The following is a 7,500-nucleotide window of genomic DNA, read 5'->3' as shown; positions in this document are numbered from 1 at the left end:
GTGTTACGCGTGTCGCACGGGGCGGAACCCCGATTGACGGCCGCCCTCTCGGCGGCACCCAAAGACAATTAAGTGCGCGGTCGGCCGGGGCCTACCACCACCTTCGGTAATGATCCTTCCGCAGTTTCACCTACGGAAACCTTGTTACGACTTTTACTTCCTCTAAATGATCAAGTTTGATCGTCTTCTCGACACGCCGACGCGGCCGTTGCCAGCCGCGACGGGGCCGATCCAAGGATCTCACTAAACCATTCAATCGGTAGTAGCGACGGGCGGTGTGTACAAAGGGCAGGGACGTAATCAACGCAAGTTGATGACTTGCGCTTACTGGGAATTCCTCGTTCAAGGGAAACAATTGCAAGTCCCTATCCCAATCACGAATGAGGTTCAACGGGTTACCCGGACCTTTCGGCCTAGGTTAGACACTCGCTGCTTCACTCAGTGTAGCGCGCGTGCGGCCCCGGACATCTAAGGGCATCACAGACCTGTTATTGCTCAATCTCGTGTGGCTAAACGCCACTAGTCCCTCTAAGAAGTTAGACGCCGACCGAGAAGGTCGCGTAACTATTTAGCATGCCAGAGTCTCGTTCGTTATCGGAATTAACCAGACAAATCGCTCCACCAACTAAGAACGGCCATGCACCACCACCCACAGAATCAAGAAAGAGCTCTCAATCTGTCAATCCTACCTGTGTCCGGGCCGGGTGAGTTTCCCCGTGTTGAGTCAAATTAAGCCGCAGGCTCCACTCCTGGTGGTGCCCTTCCGTCAATTCCTTTAAGTTTCAGCTTTGCAACCATACTTCCCCCGGAACCCAAAGACTTTGGTTTCCCGGAAGCTGCCGGAAAGGTCGTCATGGTAACGCCTCCCGATCGCTAGTTGGCATCGTTTATAGTCAGAACTAGGACGGTATCTGATCGTCTTCGAACCTCTGACTTTCGCTCTTGATTAAAGAAAACATTCTTGGCGAATGCTTTCGCAGTAGTTCGTCTTCCGCCGATCCAAGAATTTCACCTTTAACGGCAGAGTACGGACGCCCCCGTCTGTCCCTCTTAATCATTACCTCGTGCTCCGAAAACCAACAAAATAGAACCGAGGTCCTATTCCATTATTCCATGCAACACTATGCAGGCGAACAGCCTGCTTTGAACACTCTAATATTTTCAAAGTAAACTTATCGGCCACCGCCGACACTCAGTCAAGAGCACCGACGGAGAACCGAAGGTGAGGCGAACGCAACCAGTGACACGCCTTGCGACGGACCGGCGGCGCTCGCCCAAAATCCAACTACGAGCTTTTCAACCGCAACAACTTTAGCATACACTGTTGGAGCTGGAATTACCGCGGCTGCTGGCACCAGACTTGCCCTCCAATGGATACTCGTTAAGAGTTTTAGGATGTACTCATTCCAATTACAGGGCCTCGTTAGAGTCCTGTATTGTTATTTTTCGTCACTACCTCCCCGTGTCGGGAATGGGTAATTTGCGCGCCTGCTGCCTTCCTTGGATGTGGTAGCCGTTTCTCAGGCTCCCTCTCCGGAATCGAACCCTGATTCCCCGTTACCCGTTATCACAAAGGTAGGCACGTAGCGTACCTTCGACAGTTGATAGGGCAGACACTTGAATGATACGTCGTCGGTGCAGAGACCGTACGATCCGCGTGGTTATCCAGAGTCATCAAACGTCACAGGACGAACCCGGTCGGTTTTGATCTGATAAAAGCGCGCCTCCCGAAGTCGGCGCTTAATGCATGTATTAGCTCTAGAATTACCACAGTTATCCACTTCGCTTACGAGACCAAATAAACCAAGACTGATTTAATGAGCCATTCGCAGTTTCGCTTTACGAGAACTCGTACTTGCACCTGCATGGCTTAATCTTTGAGACAAGCATATCACTACTGGCAGGATCAACCAGATAGCTGCGACAGCTGCGCTCGGCCCTTGCTGGGCCGCCCGGCGCGTGCTCGTCGCATTCGTTTAAGACCGAGGCGATCGCCTGCGGCCGGACTCAGCTTCGACAGTCGCTGGCCGCGACGTACACGCTCTCGCCGGCAGTGCCAGGCGGAGCGATTTGCGTTTTTTCTTTGCTCGCCCTCTCTCGGGCTCGATCCATTCAGTTTCGCACAAACAAGAGCTCTGCCGGCCGCCTGCAGCGGTGCCTAAAACCCGGGCATAACAATGCGACCGTTCTGCTAGGCCGACAAGCGCTCAAGCCAGACGCTCGATCGAACGCCCCCTACATATTAGTCGAGACAACGGCTCGCTCATTAGCATCGCGTTTGTACTTTAACTTTTTTTGGCTCGGCTTCTTTCGACGCCGATGCCGGCGACGCAGCACTCTCTCGCCCGCCAGCCACCGAGAAAAGGGTGCGCTCCGACCGGCCCCGCACCGCTCTTTCTTGGCTCATTCGAAATTACTGTCTTTTGCTCTGACATGCCTTACCTAGGGTTAGGTTAGTATGCTTGCACGTTTGTACTTTAACTTTTTTCGGCTCGGCTTCTTTCGACGCCGATGCCGGCGACGCAGCACTCTCTCGCCCGCCAGCCACCGAGAAAAGGGTGCGCTCCGACCGGCCCCGCACCGCTCTTTCTTGGCTCATTCGAGTTTACTGTCTTTCGCTCTGACATGCCTTACCTAGGGTTAGGTTAGTATGCTTGCACGTTTGTACTTTAACTTTTTTCGGCTCGGCTTCTTTCGACGCCGATGCCGGCGACGCAGCACTCTCTCGCCCGCCAGCCACCGAGAAAAGGGTGCGCTCCGACCGGCCCCGCACCGCTCTTTCTTGGCTCATTCGAAATTACTGTCTTTCGCTCTGACATGCCTTACCTAGGGTTAGGTTAGTATGCTTGCACGTTTGTACTTTAACTTTTTTCGGCTCGGCTTCTTTCGACGCCGATGCCGGCGACGCAGCACTCTCTCGCCCGCCAGCCACCGAGAAAAGGGTGCGCTCCGACCGGCCCCGCACCGCTCTTTCTTGGCTCATTCGAAATTACTGTCTTTCGCTCTGACATGCCTTACCTAGGGTTAGGTTAGTATGCTTGCACGTTTGTACTTTAACTTTTTTCGGCTCGGCTTCTTTCGACGCCGATGCCGGCGACGCAGCACTCTCTCGCCCGCCAGCCACCGAGAAAAGGGTGCGCTCCGACCGGCCCCGCACCGCTCTTTCTTGGCTCATTCGAAATTACTGTCTTTCGCTCTGACATGCCTTACCTAGGGTTAGGTTAGTATGCTTGCACGTTTGTACTTTAACTTTTTTCGGCTCGGCTTCTTTCGACGCCGATGCCGGCGACGCAGCACTCTCTCGCCCGCCAGCCACCGAGAAAAGGGTGCGCTCCGACCGGCCCCGCACCGCTCTTTCTTGGCTCATTCGAAATTACTGTCTTTCGCTCTGACATGCCTTACCTAGGGTTAGGTTAGTATGCTTGCACGTTTGTACTTTAACTTTTTTCGGCTCGGCTTCTTTCGACGCCGATGCCGGCGACGCAGCACTCTCTCGCCCGCCAGCCACCGAGAAAAGGGTGCGCTCCGACCGGCCCCGCACCGCTCTTTCTTGGCTCATTCGAGTTTACTGTCTTTCGCTCTGACATGCCTTACCTAGGGTTAGGTTAGTATGCTTGCACGTTTGTACTTTAACTTTTTTCGGCTCGGCTTCTTTCGACGCCGATGCCGGCGACGCAGCACTCTCTCGCCCGCCAGCCACCGAGAAAAGGGTGCGCTCCGACCGGCCCCGCACCGCTCTTTCTTGGCTCATTCGAGTTTACTGTCTTTCGCTCTGACATGCCTTACCTAGGGTAAGGTTAGTATGCTTGCACGTTTGTACTTTAACTTTTTTCGGTTCGGCTTCTTTCGACGCCGATGCCGGCGACGCAGCACTCTCTCGCCCGCCAGCCACCGAGAAAAGGGTGCGCTCCGACCGGCCCCGCACCGCTCTTTCTTGGCTCATTCGAAATTACTGTCTTTCGCTCTGACATGCCTTACCTAGGGTTAGGTTAGTATGCTTGCACGTTTGTACTTTAACTTTTTTCGGCTCGGCTTCTTTCGACGCCGATGCCGGCGACGCAGCACTCTCTCGCCCGCCAGCCACCGAGAAAAGGGTGCGCTCCGACCGGCCCCGCACCGCTCTTTCTTGGCTCATTCGAAATTACTGTCTTTCGCTCTGACATGCCTTACCTAGGGTTAGGTTAGTATGCTTGCACGTTTGTACTTTAACTTTTTTCGGCTCGGCTTCTTTCGACGCCGATGCCGGCGACGCAGCACTCTCTCGCCCGCCAGCCACCGAGAAAAGGGTGCGCTCCGACCGGCCCCGCACCGCTCTTTCTTGGCTCATTCGAGTTTACTGTCTTTCGCTCTGACATGCCTTACCTAGGGTTAGGTTAGTATGCTTGCACGTTTGTACTTTAACTTTTTTCGGCTCGGCTTCTTTCGACGCCGATGCCGGCGACGCAGCACTCTCTCGCCCGCCAGCCACCGAGAAAAGGGTGCGCTCCGACCGGCCCCGCACCGCTCTTTCTTGGCTCATTCGAGTTTACTGTCTTTCGCTCTAACATACCTTACCTAGGGTTAGGTTAGTATGCTTGCACGTGCGGTCTCTTGAACTTTTTTGGTTTGGTTAGTTTGTACCTGGTCGTATTGCGAAATTGTGCGATCCAATGGGCGGCGGCGACGCCCCCTTTTCGTATTGCGAAATGACACGTGAGCTTCGTCGCGGATGAGTGAGTAACGGCCAATCACGTGTCAACAATCGGCGCGAATCCTGAGGCAGACGCGGTCCCGTGATTGACCCGAGACCGCAATTCGCGTTCAGAAGGTCGACGTTCAATGTGTTCTGCAATTCACATTACTTCTCGCACTTGGCTGCGTCCTTCATCGACTCGCGAGCCGAGTGATCCACCGTTAAGAGTCGTCCTCGACGTTTCGCCCGGCGCCGAAGCGCGCGGACGTCACACTGTGGGATCGACCACAAAACCACCACCGACAACAACTGCACAAAAACACCAACAAACGGCGCCGAGCGACCGCCGGGCTGGGCCGGCGGCACATCGAGCGCGGTGCCCAGAAGCCACCATCGCACTCGGCTGCCTTGCTATGCCAACGTGTTACGCGTGTCGCACGGGGCGGAACCCCGATTGACAGCCGCCCTCTCGGCGGCACCCAAAGACAATTAAGTGCGCGGTCGGCCGGGGCCTACCACCATCTTCGGTAATGATCCTTCCGCAGTTTCACCTACGGAAACCTTGTTACGACTTTTACTTCCTCTAAATGATCAAGTTTGATCGTCTTCTCGACACGCCGACGCGGCCGTTGCCAGCCGCGACGGGGCCGATCCAAGGATCTCACTAAACCATTCAATCGGTAGTAGCGACGGGCGGTGTGTACAAAGGGCAGGGACGTAATCAACGCAAGTTGATGACTTGCGCTTACTGGGAATTCCTCCTTCAAGGGAAACAATTGCAAGTCCCTATCCCAATCACGAATGAGGTTCAACGGGTTACCCGGACCTTTCGGCCTAGGTTAGACACTCGCTGCTTCACTCAGTGTAGCGCGCGTGCGGCCCCGGACATCTAAGGGCATCACAGACCTGTTATTGCTCAATCTCGTGTGGCTAAACGCCACTAGTCCCTCTAAGAAGTTAGACGCCGACCGAGAAGGTCGCGTAACTATTTAGCATGCCAGAGTCTCGTTCGTTATCGGAATTAACCAGACAAATCGCTCCACCAACTAAGAACGGCCATGCACCACCACCCACAGAATCAAGAAAGAGCTCTCAATCTGTCAATCCTACCTGTGTCCGGGCCGGGTGAGTTTCCCCGTGTTGAGTCAAATTAAGCCGCAGGCTCCACTCCTGGTGGTGCCCTTCCGTCAATTCCTTTAAGTTTCAGCTTTGCAACCATACTTCCCCCGGAACCCAAAGACTTTGGTTTCCCGGAAGCTGCCGGAAAGGTCGTCATGGTAACGCCTCCCGATCGCTAGTTGGCATCGTTTATAGTCAGAACTAGGACGGTATCTGATCGTCTTCGAACCTCTGACTTTCGCTCTTGATTAAAGAAAACATTCTTGGCGAATGCTTTCGCAGTAGTTCGTCTTCCGCCGATCCAAGAATTTCACCTCTAACGGCAGAGTACGGACGCCCCCGTCTGTCCCTCTTAATCATTACCTCGTGCTCCGAAAACCAACAAAATAGAACCGAGGTCCTATTCCATTATTCCATGCAACACTATGCAGGCGAACAGCCTGCTTTGAACACTCTAATATTTTCAAAGTAAACTTATCGGCCACCGCCGACACTCAGTCAAGAGCACCGACGGAGAACCGAAGGTGAGGCGAACGCAACCAGTGACACGCCTTGCGACGGACCGGCGGCGCTCGCCCAAAATCCAACTACGAGCTTTTCAACCGCAACAACTTTAGCATACACTGTTGGAGCTGGAATTACCGCGGCTGCTGGCACCAGACTTGCCCTCCAATGGATACTCGTTAAGAGTTTTAGGATGTACTCATTCCAATTACAGGGCCTCGTTAGAGTCCTGTATTGTTATTTTTCGTCACTACCTCCCCGTGTCGGGAATGGGTAATTTGCGCGCCTGCTGCCTTCCTTGGATGTGGTAGCCGTTTCTCAGGCTCCCTCTCCGGAATCGAACCCTGATTCCCCGTTACCCGTTATCACAAAGGTAGGCACGTAGCGTACCTTCGACAGTTGATAGGGCAGACACTTGAATGATACGTCGTCGGTGCAGAGACCGTACGATCCGCGTGGTTATCCAGAGTCATCAAACGTCACAGGACGAACCCGGTCGGTTTTGATCTGATAAAAGCGCGCCTCCCGAAGTCGGCGCTTAATGCATGTATTAGCTCTAGAATTACCACAGTTATCCACTTCGCTTACGAGACCAAATAAACCAAGACTGATTTAATGAGCCATTCGCAGTTTCGCTTTACGAGAACTCGTACTTGCACCTGCATGGCTTAATCTTTGAGACAAGCATATCACTACTGGCAGGATCAACCAGATAGCTGCGACAGCTGCGCTCGGCCCTTGCTGGGCCGCCCGGCGCGTGCTCGTCGCATTCGTTTAAGACCGAGGCGATCGCCTGCGGCCGTACTCAGCTTCGACAGTCGCTGGCCGCGACGTACACGCTCTCGCCGGCAGTGCCAGGCGGAGCGATTTGCATTTTTTCTTTGCTCGCCCTCTCTCGGGCTCGATCCATTCAGTTTCGCACAAACAAGAGCTCTGCCGGCCGCCTGCAGCGGTGCCTAAAACCCGGGCATAACAATGCGACCGTTCTGCTAGGCCGACAAGCGCTCAAGCCAGACGCTCGATCGAACGCCCCCTACATATTAGTCGAGACAACGGCTCGCTCATTAGCATCGCGTTTGTACTTTAACTTTTTTTGGCTCGGCTTCTTTCGACGCCGATGCCGGCGACGCAGCACTCTCTCGCCCGCCAGCCACCGAGAAAAGGGTGCGCTCCGACCGGCCCCGCACCGCTCTTTCTTGGCTCAT

At 54.4% G+C, this 7,500-nt stretch overlaps 3 non-coding genes across 3 annotated transcripts; all 3 read right to left on the bottom strand.

Moving 5' to 3' along the window:
* Positions 1 to 107: 107 nt before the first annotated feature.
* LOC144413377 (small subunit ribosomal RNA) lies at positions 108 to 1,917 on the bottom strand. The gene has a single exon (XR_013469411.1). It is a non-coding gene; the product is annotated as a small subunit ribosomal RNA (ribosomal RNA).
* Positions 1,918 to 4,748: 2,831 nt separating this feature from the next.
* LOC144413254 (5.8S ribosomal RNA) lies at positions 4,749 to 4,902 on the bottom strand. Its single transcript, XR_013469291.1, has one exon. It is a non-coding gene; the product is annotated as a 5.8S ribosomal RNA (ribosomal RNA).
* Positions 4,903 to 5,200: 298 nt separating this feature from the next.
* On the bottom strand, positions 5,201 to 7,010 carry LOC144413379 (small subunit ribosomal RNA). The gene has a single exon (XR_013469413.1). It is a non-coding gene; the product is annotated as a small subunit ribosomal RNA (ribosomal RNA).
* Between the last annotated feature and the right edge of the window lie 490 nt (positions 7,011 to 7,500).

Source organism: Styela clava, chromosome 15 (genome assembly GCF_964204865.1).
Source record: "Styela clava chromosome 15, kaStyClav1.hap1.2, whole genome shotgun sequence".
Classification (NCBI taxonomy): domain Eukaryota; kingdom Metazoa; phylum Chordata; class Ascidiacea; order Stolidobranchia; family Styelidae; genus Styela; species Styela clava.
This window is presented reverse-complemented; position numbering and strand designations above follow the sequence as displayed.